General features: G+C 39.9%; 1 pseudogene; it reads right to left on the bottom strand.

The window, feature by feature from the left end:
* LOC100764241 overlaps window positions 1-12,524 on the bottom strand; it is a 69,624-nt pseudogene extending 57,100 nt beyond the window's left edge.
* Window positions 12,525-12,938: the final 414 nt, after the last annotated feature.

Below are 12,938 nucleotides of genomic sequence, written 5' to 3'. Positions count from 1 at the left end.
AGGAAAACCACATGGCGGATGGGAAGCCAGAAGGAATAAAGGGGCCAGGCTTATTTTTCATAACAACCTTATACTAGAAATTAATTTATAATCCCACAAAGCTCACCTCAGTCTCCTCCAAGGGTGCCGCCTCCCATGACCTGTGAAATTCCCAATAGGCTCCATACTCCCATGCCCCTAAGCATTCCCGCCCTGGGACCAAGCTTCCAACATGGGAACCTTTGGAGTATAAAGCAAATTCAGCTTAATAACCACCAGATATTAGCCAGATTTCCACCAAAGAGATCAATGATTTCCTTACTATCTGCATCTTGCCACTCAAAAGGAAATAACCAAGAACTCTCTGTTCTCTCAACCAAGTGATCCTGGCATAGAATCCTACCGTTGACTCATCCAGTCACATCCATCTCATTCCAACTACCAAGGTCCTTGTTTACAGGTACATTGCATGAGTGTCTAATTCAGAGTCTATAAAATTAACTTTCTGGCATGTTACCAGCATGCGCTGATGCTCAGAAAATGGCCAATGTTAAAATGAACATATAAATATCATTTATTTTCTATACCTCCATAAAAGCTAATATCTAACCATTTTCAATCCTGCCCTCTCTCTACCCAAGAGCCCCATCCTCCTCTATTCTGTCCTTCATTATATGCATTACTAATACCGAGTGAGTACCACTGTCTGCTTTCCGTGTTTCCACTCCAATACTGCTAATTACAGTATTATGCTGGCAGCCACTCCATAATCTATGCTCTCTGACCTCAGCCTGCTGCGTTCTCACTGCCGTATTTTTATTCTACCTCAAGGTTGAAATCTCAATAATAGCTATCCAAGATTTCCACAGGATTAAGAAAGCCGAGGGTGGGCGGCCCCTCTTCTTCACTGGCAACAGATGACCCATCTTCCTATAACAAAGGTTATGACTTTCTCTCCTGAAAGTCATACACAAAACAAGATCATGATTGTGACTTTGCTTTGGTCTTGCTCCTTTATGGGACTTAACATTTCAGCTAACCAGAATAAGATGCCACAATGCTTGTTCCACAGATGCACACACTCTAAAACCTCTTCTGGGTTTTAGAAAGTCATCTCTTCAGGGTTTCAGAATGTCATTCTCTAATCTTTTCTATGTGCCCAAATACTACCCATCCTTCGATAGCCTGTTTAAAATTCTGTATGCTCCAAACAGCTTTCTATGATTATTCCACCCGACTTTTCTTTCAAAACATGGCTCTCCACTTTATTTTTAGGATGCATTCCACATTTTATTAGGTCATTTGTCTGCATTTTTACTTCCTCAGAGGACAATAGCCCCTTAAGAGAACACAAGCAGGAGTTACACGTTAATAGATTCTTAGGAAGCCATTGCTGATATAGTTCATCACCAAAGACCAGGGCAGGTTTAGAGGGCCCTATCTGCCCTTTTCTCTGTCTTTGAAGTTTCTTTGAAGTGAAGGAAACCTCTACTCAGCGAAAAGGTCCCCAGAGAGTCAGGTCAGAGAGGGGCGGGCCCTGTTTGCTCCATCAGGAATCCCTGAACTCTCAAGACAGCAGAAGGACAAGAGTACACTTAAAAGGGAAGCTATGAAGCTTACCTTCTCCTGTTGCTAAATGATGTCATGGCCCTGTGACTTTCTCTGGGGTGAAAGTACCAATCTCCAGGTTAAGCAGGTTTTGACAGTGATTGGTAATTTACCAATCACAAATATGCATTCATGTCCTTTGCATTACAGAGTTACAACACGTGGGGGAGGGGGCCTCAGAAGCCAGGATAAAATGAACGTCAGTTTATGACATGCATGTGCATCTGTATCTGGGCAAATCTGGGTGTCTAAGTGTGTATTTTTGCCTCCATACCACTGGCTACTTCTAGGGAACGGATTTTTTAGCCTTCCACACAACCTAAACCTAATTCATGAAGATCCATTTGCTACTAGTGGTATCTTCTACTTCAGTGTGGGACTAAACCCTGGCATAACAATAGGCCCTGTAAATTCTATAACAAACTACTTGACCCAAAATAGGTGACACAAAATATTGGGTCACTTATTGTGTGCTCCTTAGACACGACAGTAACCCTCAACAGTTTTCAGAAACTTCTTTCCCTATGACATGGTCTAGACTTGAATCCTAAAACATCCCCCATTCCTCTCTCTATGAAACAGTGACATCTGCTGCTCAGTGTAGCTAGTCCCGGGGGCTCTTAAGCCAGAAGCTTCCTCGGCTGTTGGTCTTGGGAGCTGCATGACAGGGCCTCATCCACCTCCCGCCATGCAGAGACTCCTCGCCCTGACACCTGGAAACCTCTCCACAAACTGGAGTCTTCTTTTTCTTAATTACTCTTTCTTCTACAATCATTCTATTAGAAACTGTTTCTTCTCCAAGCTTGAGTTGTTTCCTTTGGACTTGTAGCTTGCTCTTGGTTTTATCTAAGAGTCATACACAAGTAGTACTGTCCTCATGTGACAGTCCTGTGGACAGAAAAATGTAGCATCCTTTCACAGAGTTTTCTTTTTCTGCTAAAGGCCTTCACTTCCTCCAGTCACCTGAATATTATGTCAAACCCTCCCTATGTTCTGTATGTGTTACTACTGGTTCATATATACAGGCTAGGGGCAGAGAAAACGAATGGCATGAAAGATTCCTCAGTCAAAAAATAATTTAGGTATTTGACAACACTGATATGATATAGAAGATGATGTAGAAGATATGATGGTAAGTGTGGGTCACCCGGTAATATGTGAACCATCCCACCACTCTAATCATTATTTTCTGAATAGAAAATGAACCTTAAAATAATAACTACCTATTGATCTACTCTGAGGCTTAATGAAGTTCAGCGAGACATTTTATGGAGAAAACATAGCATTTTTTCCCCAGCTACTGAGTGAGTATGCAATTAATAGAAGCCGCATATTGTAACCAGTGCTACTAAACTAGGCAAACAAATACAAGAAACGATGAAGCTAAATGAGAAGTGAGAAGAGTCAGAAACATAGGAATGTGTGTGTTTTTAATTAACTACAAAACACAGTTTCTTAACGTCCAGGCCAATTTTATGCATAGCTCTCTGTGCTGTACTCAGTGCCAGTATTGGGTATATAAAAGGAGATTAGTGTTTACTGGATGAATGAACTTTATATAGATCAAAATATACACACTGTGATGGAGGAAAACACCAGAAAGTTAGTATTTCAGTGACATTTCCTGTAGGAAACATGATATAAAAAGCCCCAATGTAGCAGATGGTAAGCCATGCTTACCTTGCACAGTACATTTATTAGCCTGAAAGAAATTATGCTTTCAGCAATTTTTATTCGTTCACAAGCTGTTGGCTCCCTGTTATATGCATATATAAAAATTCTCTTCTATGTAAATGTCTCCAGCATGCATTTATTTTTAGTGATCAATTATGTTTAAGTTTAAGGGCCAGTATTAAGAACACAAGTGTAAATCGGCATTTCTTCTCTAGAAGACGTTATGATACAGCCCAAAAATTAATGGGCAAAAATGATTGCTAAAAATAGGAAAGAATGGTACAGACAGTAGTAGCCAAACACACTCTAGGAAATGCCTTATATTATAGTTAATGACCAATGAAAGCCTTTTGTGTTATACATGATTCAAGCCAGGTATTTTTTGAAGCTATTATTCCCTTTCCAATTTGATAAAAATGCCTTTAAAAAAAGGAAAAGAACACCAGAGAAGTCTGAATTATTTGAATGAACCTTAAGACAGAACCTTAAGAATTCAGACAGCTGAATTCTGGAGTGTGCTGGGACCTTCAATAAATGATTGCATTTTCTCTGTTGATTGGCTTCTCAGAGTAACCTTTCTTTGCTTGATTTCATAATTTGCATAATGAAGAGAGGAGTAGCTGTGCAGTCTAAATAATCGAATTGTCATGAGAATAATATGAAACAGTTGAAGAGGATATGAAAAGTTGCTATGCAAATGCAAGTCACATCACCATTCTTAGGGACAATCCATTCTTATGCCAGTCCGAAGAGGCCGTATGTGAACAGACTGAAGCTCTCCTCTGAAGTTTAATTTTACAGTGTTATTATGAAGGCTGAGTTTGAATGATTAGTACATTTATACACAGGGAGAAGCTTCTCTCCGAGAATCCTAGAATCCTACGTCAAAGCCTCTTATTCTTAGAAATGGACTTTTGTAAAAAAGGACTGAGTGGGTTTCTAGAGCTACCAGAAGAGGAGCTCCTTTCATAGTATCAGATAGGAGAGAGACACTAGCAATGTCACCAATCATGTGTCTATCCTCTGCCCCAAGGCACTCTGCGATGACAGTCATCCTCTCTGCTCATGCTATAATCTCTCTTCAACTAATGAAAACTAAACCTCTCGAGGTGTGTCTAGTCCCCAAGATAATGACCTTATCTACACAGCATGCTTTGTATCACAACTCAATATCCTGCAAGACCACAATTCTAGCATAAAGTCAGAACTCAAATCCCAGGCTGGAGTCACAAGGACAACTCCTCAGAGGCATTGTTTACGCAATAAATAAACCCGTAAGATCACTCCAAGTTTGTTTATGCAGAGTCCATTTTCTTTCACGATTATTTTAAACTCAATCTCAATGACCTTTCTATTCTGAAATATTGTGTTTAAGGTGCTTTGGTAGAGGACATGGTTGTCAAGGCCACTGCCTGGTTGCTGGTAGCTCTATTCTGTTAGTACTTGCACTGTGAATGTTGGTATGGTCACCATACAGAAGTGGTGGCACTTCAAGCTTTCTGACTGATGCCCCCTATTATACACCTTCCCTGTACTCCAAAACTATCCCCAAGGTTTTCAAGAGCTCGTATTCTCCAAATAGAAAACCAACTGACCTCATCATCTTTGTTTGTTTAGGTGTTTTCCATGACTGACAAAAGTGGACATTATGTAACTTTTTTCAATAAGTTGTTATTAAGCAGTAAGATGTTTTTCCATTTTAAAAATCCATGCAATCAAAGAATATTGAACTGATTGATTAATCAATTAATAATAGCTATAAACTATAAAATTGAAAGTATAGATAACAGCTATTTTAAGGTATGTGTATATACATACATGCATATAAATCTACTTATTTATTTTTAGACAGGGCTTCACTGTGTCACCCTAGCTGGCTCAGAGTTCAATATGTAGATTAGGCTGGCTTCAAACTCAAAGAGATCTACTTGCCCCTGCCTCCCCCAGTGTCAAGATTCATTGTATGTTCTTCTCTCTCTCTCTCTCTCTCTCTCTCTCTCTCTCTCTCTCTCTCTCTCTCTCTCGTGTGTGTGTGTGTGTGTGTGTGTGTGTGTGTGTGTGTGTTGCTTTGGATCAAATCCAGGACCTTGCACGTGACTGGAAAATGGAACTCCTAAACCATGATTGCATGGACTAAAGAGATTGATTGTTCAGTGGGTCGACCCTTCACTGCACCACCATGGGGACTTGAGTTAAGACCCCAGTACCCACGTAATAACCTGGGAGTTTTACAAGCACAACAAGAGGTGGGAACTGGAGAATAACTTGGGATTGCTGACTGTCAGCCTAATTCCAAATTCAGTAAGAGACATCCTGTGGCCTCTGGTCAAGTGTGTGTGTGTGTGTGTGTGTGTGTGTGTGTGTGTGTGTGTGTGTGTGTGCACACGCGGCGCGCGCGCACACACACACACACACACACACACACACACACACACAGTGTCTTAGCGTTTCTTTTGCTATGATGAAATACTGACAAAAGCAAGTTAGGAAAGAAAAGGCTTATTGCATCTTACAGCTCCCATGTCATACTCCATTTGAGAGAAGTCAGGGCAGATACCCAAGGCAGGAACCTGGGGGCAGAGTCTGGGAAGCAAAAGCCATGGAAGAATACTGCTTATTGCTTTTCTCCTCGTGGCTTGCTCAATTTTCTTATACAACCTAGGACCACCTTCCAAAGGTGGCACTGCCCACAGTGGGCTGAGGCCTACAACATCTATTGTTAGTCAAGAAAATGCCACACAGACTTGCCAACAAGCCAATATGGTGGGGACATTGTCTCAGCTTAGGTTCCTCTTCCTAGATAACTCTAGCTTGTGTCAAACTAACAAAATCAAAACAAACACAATTCTATGCAGTACAGTGGATATATAACACACACATACCATGCACCTACACACACGCACACACACACACACACACACACATACACACACACACACACACACGAGACAGAGAGAGAGAGACAGAGAGAGAGAGAGAGAGAGAGAGAGAGAGAGAGAGAGAGAGAGAGGTCAAAGGAAGTTCAAATTATCCAAGAAAAGATACAATATTTGTAATTTATAGCAATATGCTACCCATTTTATTAGGTAATATTCAATGAAAGTAATTATAATAGCCAAAGGCATATTTTCTGTGTTATCTCTAGGTCTCTCTTTGTTCTAAAGCATATGTCACTTTAATTATCATTTGGTTTTATACCGATAGTGAAAGGTTCAGGCATTATGCTGGCCTGCCTGTTACCTGGCAGAATCCACGCAGGCAGTACCCTGGTCAGCCCAGGGTTCCATGGGAAATAAGTCTGCACTCAGGTGTAGAGGACTCCTTTAAAAGACAGACCCCTGCCCACTTACGCTCTCTCTGCCCCTCTTCTCTTCTTCTCTCTCTCTTCTCTTATGTTTCTCTGTACCTCTCTCCTCTCTCCTCTTTCTGCCCTACTCTGTTCTTCTATTTCTCGATCTCCCATCGTAATATACTCTATGATTAATATACTCTTTATGCTCTTCATGGTTCATGTTCCATAGAGCGCGCCTTTAATTTAAGCACAAATCTAACAGATAGGACTTCATTTCACCAAGTTAGACGGTGGCTCAATCTGTTGGGGCCAGACTTACAATTAGAATCCACAGTAACAAGAGACCTTTGAATAATTTTTTAAATACGTGCGAATGAATGAATGAATAAAGATTGTTTGCACAGTTAAGCAAGTCATAAGGCAGGGGCTTGCATCGAAGTGTGACTGTAATGTCACTGTCAACATTCTGTGCTTCTGATTTCACAGAGCAGATGAAAGAAGACACGTGTTGCAACAGAAGTCCTCAAATTCAACTAGAAATTCTCCATAGTTACAATGTTCCTCAGTTGCTGATATCCATGTGAAAACATAATCTATGTGCTTTTTATTACATCTCTAGAGTAGAGGATATAATTCCAGATGATTCCTCATTTGGATAAAGCAGAATGTTCCGTTCAAGTGGGAATTTTTGGCAAAAAGGTCATAGGCCAATAAAAACATAAATGACTCAACCAACGCCTCTTTCTTCTCATCAGCGTTTTCAAAATCTTCTACATGAGAAGCTCTATATACAGCCACCATAATTAAAACCGTGGACTTTATGATGCTGTGTGTTGTTAATTTCAGTGTCTGTCTTCTTGAAGGACAGATATTAGGATGGGTCAAAATGAAGTAAGATTCAGATGATGATGCAAGATCCTAAAGGTTTTATTTGATCAATTTATCTGGATAATTTATTGGGGGTAATAAGAATTTTAGTGAACCTGGATTTGAATTTTGAGAACCATTCTCCTCATACTGAACCGATTGGCCATTTTCCTTTCAAACTAGACTTCCTGAGGTGACTCCATTCTTTGCATAATCAAACCATGAACTCCTTGAAACATAGCCATGATTTATTTTATTTTATTTTTCGAGATGGGCTTCTCTATGTAGCTTTGTAAAGCAGGCTGACTTCGAACTCACAGAGATCCGCCTGCCTCTGCCTCCTGAGTACTGGAATTTAAGGCGTGCATCACCATCACCTGGCTCCATGAATGTTTCTTACACTTGTTAGCTCCTTATATTTTTTATGAACTCCAAGTCAAATAAAATTTACTATTAAATTCTATTTAAAGAAAATCTGTCAAATCCTAAGGAGCCTGGAAAAAGCTATCAAAGTACATGTAAGTCAAGTTAAACGTTTGCATGGAAATGAATACACTAGCAAAAAGAAAGGAAAAATAGATCATGAGAATTCTGGAAGGCAGACTATGCAAGGCTTCAAAAAGAAAAGTGTTAAACCCCGGGAGGTTAGCCCTGTAACCCTAAAACAGATAAGGGAGTATTTTGTGAATAATGAAAAGGCACACAACAGCAATAAAATATAATACTAGGGTTTTCTAGACTCACCATTCACCAACAGAATAAAAGCGTGGAGACAAAAAAGAAAAATGGTAACACAATATAGGTGATGGGAACAGAAGGGGTGTGTGTGAAGGGAGGAACAGACTAGGTTGGGAGATGGAGAGGAGAATGGGGAGAGAAGGACCTACAAAGTATGTATGAGAATGTTATAATGACTTCTATTACTTCATATGCTCATTTAAAATGCTAATGCCACTACTAGTATTAATAATAAAGTTGCTATTTAGTTCTTAAAGTGGAGGAACACATTAATGATAAGATAATGAATATCAAATAGTTGCTACTGTTTTAAAAGTCAAATGGAAATGAGACAGAATGAAGAGCATTTCCAGAAAAAGAATCAATGTCTCAAAACATAGAACATGCAGGTATGGAATGAATATCACACAAAGCATTTCAATCCTCTTCTGCTAAAAACAAAACAAAACAAAAAAATGAAAACAAACAAAAAACCTCAATCACCAATGGTCTTATATTAATCTGTGTAGCTTATAAATTTTGATTTTGTGGCTAAGACAAATGAAGAATAACATTGACAACATTGCTGACTTACTGGTCTGTATAAAGATTGGGGATTGGCAAATGGTCCAATCACATGCCCAGAAAACTGAAAAAGAACCCATTAGGCTTCAGAGGATAAGTGGGGTAGTGAGTTTTCAGTCTTCAGGGCAGGTCAGCAGAATGCATTGTTAAAAGACATCACAACTGCTCTCTGTTTTATTTTAATATTTTTGTTGCTTAATATATTGAGATTATGGTATAATTACATCATTTTTCTTACAAACACTCTCTTTTAACAGTAACTGTAAAGTAGGATACAGGTAATAAAAAATCCTTCCCTGATACTGTTTTTTTTTTTTTTTCTTACTGCTTTCCAGGAAGTTCTTCCAGAACTAGGCAGCTAAGCTTACTTGCTGTTTGTTGTACAAATTATACAAAGAGCTTGAATGAAGCTCAATGAGAGTATTTACTTTGTACTGCTCTGTCAGAGGACAGGCTATGCAAAGTGACCCTCTCATAACTAGTCCACAACAAGCATTAGAGGAATATAAACCATTGAGCAAACATTCTCAAGTCCTGTACACTGAAAAGAGACTAATCTAACAACATATCCTAGGACAGTTATGGAATTTAGCTGAAATATTATCAAAGAATGTTATCCAGAAGGTGAGGATAAATATAGAATAGTTGAGTACAGTAGATAGATCAGGTATATTTCACCATAGCATCCAACATTTTTTAAAATTTATTAATTTATTGTATAGAAAGGGCATGGGCCTTCATGGCATACATATGGGGGCCAATTTTATACACACTTCAAGTATTTTTTGCTACTAAAAGAGTTTTCTTTTTCTTCTTCTTCTTCTTTTTTTTTTTTTTTTTTTTTTTTTTTGCTTTTTCAAGATAGTTTTTGAGTTTGCTTTTTCTTTTGTTGTTTTTTTTTTTTTTCTCTGTGTATCTCTGGTGGTCCTGGCTGTAGACCAGGCTGTCCTCTACCTCAGAGAGATCCACCTGTCTCTGCCTCCCTGTGCTGGGATTAAAGTTGTGCACCACCACCACCCGGCTTCTTAGTTTTCTTTACCTAGAGTATTTTGTAAAAAACAGGCAGACATTTTCTGTAATCACCCGGATAAAATGAATAATCATTTGGAACAGAAATTTGTTTGACTAAAGGAGAAGAAATCCAAATTTTGAGTAAGTGGTATTGCTGTATGTAGTGTTTATCGTTCCTGAATATATTGAACGTCCCAGCAAACCACGGCAATGTTGAAAAATATTGCTGTTTTATCTTATGTCTGCAGACAGAGTACACTGTTTGTTCAATAGCACTGTCAAAGCATCACAGAATGGATGACAGTAATTTGCTGCTGCTTGATTAAGCATCTCCAGTGTTATCGCTACAGCTGCTGGCTTTTTTTTTTTCTTTTGATTTTTCAAGACGAGGTTTCAAGGTTGTCCTGGAACTTGCTGTGTAGACCAGGCTGGCCTCGAACTCACAGAGATCCGCTTGCCTCTGCCTCCTGAGTGCTGGAATTAAAGACGTGCGCCACCAATGCCAGGCAGCTGCTGGCTTCTTAAGAAGCAAGAGAACTCCCTAAAATAGCGACCCCACAAGGCTCGCAGTCCTCATAACACCAGGCTCGGGTAGAAAATGAAATGAGGGGGCCAATGGGCTCAGGAATCCTAAGAGATCTAAACTCACTAGTGAACAAAATCAGGTGCCGGTATGCTTTAAACAGTGGAGTTCTGTGACCCATTCCCGGTTTCCCACCTCGATGGACTACAACCCCAGAAGCTCAAGGGAAAGCAAACCTCTAGGAAATAGCTCTGGGCTCAGGCACAGAATGCTTTATGAAAGCAGACTTCGGAAAACAAAATCCTTGGATTAAAAACAGATCCACAATAGACCAGATGATAAAAGAATGAAGACTTGGTAGGGGTAAAGGAAATCTTACAGATAACTTGAAAAATGTAATTTCAACAAAATGTTTCAGTAACATCAGAAGTTCAGCCCACCTTTGAGGAAACTCATGTCACTGGAGAGAAATACAAGTGTGACAGGGGGCAAGCTCTAGGGGAAAGTAGTCACCTGTAGATTAGAAGGCATGTAGCCGGGACCTATAAATGGTAGTTCTAAAGATTCTAAATGGGAGCCTTGAAGTCTGATGTATGGACCTAGGAGAAAATAACAAGGACCTGGGAGAGAAAGACAGTGCTCTGAGGACAGTGAAAACAGCAGACGGGTGAATCAAGGATGTGGATGGTATATTTGAACTCTTAAAGGAAAATGAAGACATGAAAAGAAACTGGGAGGATGAGAATGTTCACAGAAATAAAAAGGCAGGTGTTAAGAACAAAAAGTTGGCTACTGAAAAAGTTAGGAGCTACAAGGGAAAGGATTGTAGCCATGAAGGATTGTAAGCCATGAAGGATTGTAGGCATCAACACTAGTCCACCTACATATTTCAGATCGTCCTTTCTGGGAGAAAAAAAAAAAGACATGGCAGTAGGAAGGGGATTTGGAGAAGAAGAGGGTCAATCGGAATAGGATGAAAAAGAGTAAGAGGGGGTAAACACTATTGCAATATATGACACATATATTAAAATGCCACAATGGAACCCATTACTTAATTAGCTAATTGGGAAAACTCTTTTTTTAAAGGCTCAGGGTTGCTAGCCCAGGGTCCATGCTTTGGAGAGGCAAGGCAGGGAGGCATCCCAATGGAGACAGACCTGAAAGTCTGGAAAAGCTGCTATTTCCAGAGGAACATGGGATGCCAGTGCCAGTGTCTGGAGAGCCAAGCCGAGAGGGCCTTTCATGGAACAGTCTGAGACCTCATTCACCTCCCGTAAGAGCCATAGCTTATTTCCTCCTCCATAGAAGCAGAGAGCAAAGGTCAGTATGACCTTAGGGAGAACACACCCTTCTTTCTTAGGAGCTACTCAGGGCCACAGCATTCAGTCAATGATCATGAGCCACCCTGTTGCAGTAGGACTTTGTCCTCTGCCTCCACTTGCAGCATCTGAAAAATGATAACTGAAATTTGAAGAGGATGAAATGACTGTTCATGCATGACCTAGCTGTGATATAGTTAAAAGTTTTCAGGATGTTTCTCTGAGTTGCACAGTTTGTTTCTTCTGTTGTTCACATTCTCCATCACAAATATATGGCAGATCTGAGGAGAAAAGTGCTCTAGGATAAAATCTAGAATAAAAGTGAGGAAAACATATTCTCATTAGTGGAGGAAATATGAGTTCTAGGTGAAACCTACTTTGTTCCCATCTAGGAAGACTTTTTACATGGTTAACATACATCCATTCATTTTTATTCTTGCATTCAACAAGTATTAATTGGCATACACCTGGACCTACTTATAATACTCACACCACAATTTTTTTAAACTTTTAATGATGGAAACAAAGATATACCTAAAAGCAAAGCTTCTGGAAAAAAACACTTGTTCTTCCCTGTCTTGTATCATTGGTCAAACTTGACTTTGGCTTCCTGCCTCGCCTTGTGTTTCAGGGCTGGGTCTCTAAAGACATCCTTATTGATAACAGTTTTGTTCAAGGGGATGTCCACAGAGTACCTTGTGGGCATGAGGTGATTGTAGTTTTAAACTTTCACAAAAGACTTGATCTTGGATCGCTTTGCGATTTTCTTCTTGCCCATGGCAGCTGTCAATTTCTCAGAGATAGAGGTCAAGTCCACACCAGGGAGTGACTGTAAGGGCCATCTGAGGTGCCATCGTCAACGTTCTTCACAATGACAGCTTTGCATCCGGAGTAGCTAGTGTTCAGCCAGGATCAGCATCACTTTCTCGGGTTTCAAGAACTTGCCCATTTCAATAGCAAGTGGCTGGTTCCCAGCAGAAAGGCTCACACCAGAATTTTTGCCTTTATGTAGTATTTAGAGCTGAGGACATATATAGTGGCAATAGAAACTCTGATATACTAAATAATAGTGTATCATGCCAATCATAGAGAAAAAGGGTGTGACATGATCTCATATAAAGTCTTTGCATTAAATCATTTTGTAGGTCTCCATTCACAAGAGGAGAGGGTTACTCCGGATGATCTCCATCTTTTCCTTCAGCCCTCAGTGTTCCACTCTAATGGTTATACATCTACACCGGACCTTTGAATTTCCTGAAAGGCCACTCTAAACTGAAAAGGTAATTTGTTCCAGTGGTTGAGTCACCAAAGCCCTCTCTCTTTCCCTGTGTTTTTTAAGGTGTCATTCTGTTCTAATCTGATG

The sequence above is a fragment of the Cricetulus griseus genome (genome assembly GCF_003668045.3).
Source record: "Cricetulus griseus strain 17A/GY chromosome 1 unlocalized genomic scaffold, alternate assembly CriGri-PICRH-1.0 chr1_0, whole genome shotgun sequence".
In the NCBI taxonomy this organism is placed as follows: Eukaryota; Metazoa; Chordata; class Mammalia; order Rodentia; family Cricetidae; genus Cricetulus; species Cricetulus griseus.
The sequence above is the reverse complement of the archived record's forward strand: the minus strand, read 5'-3'. Positions and strand labels throughout refer to the sequence as shown.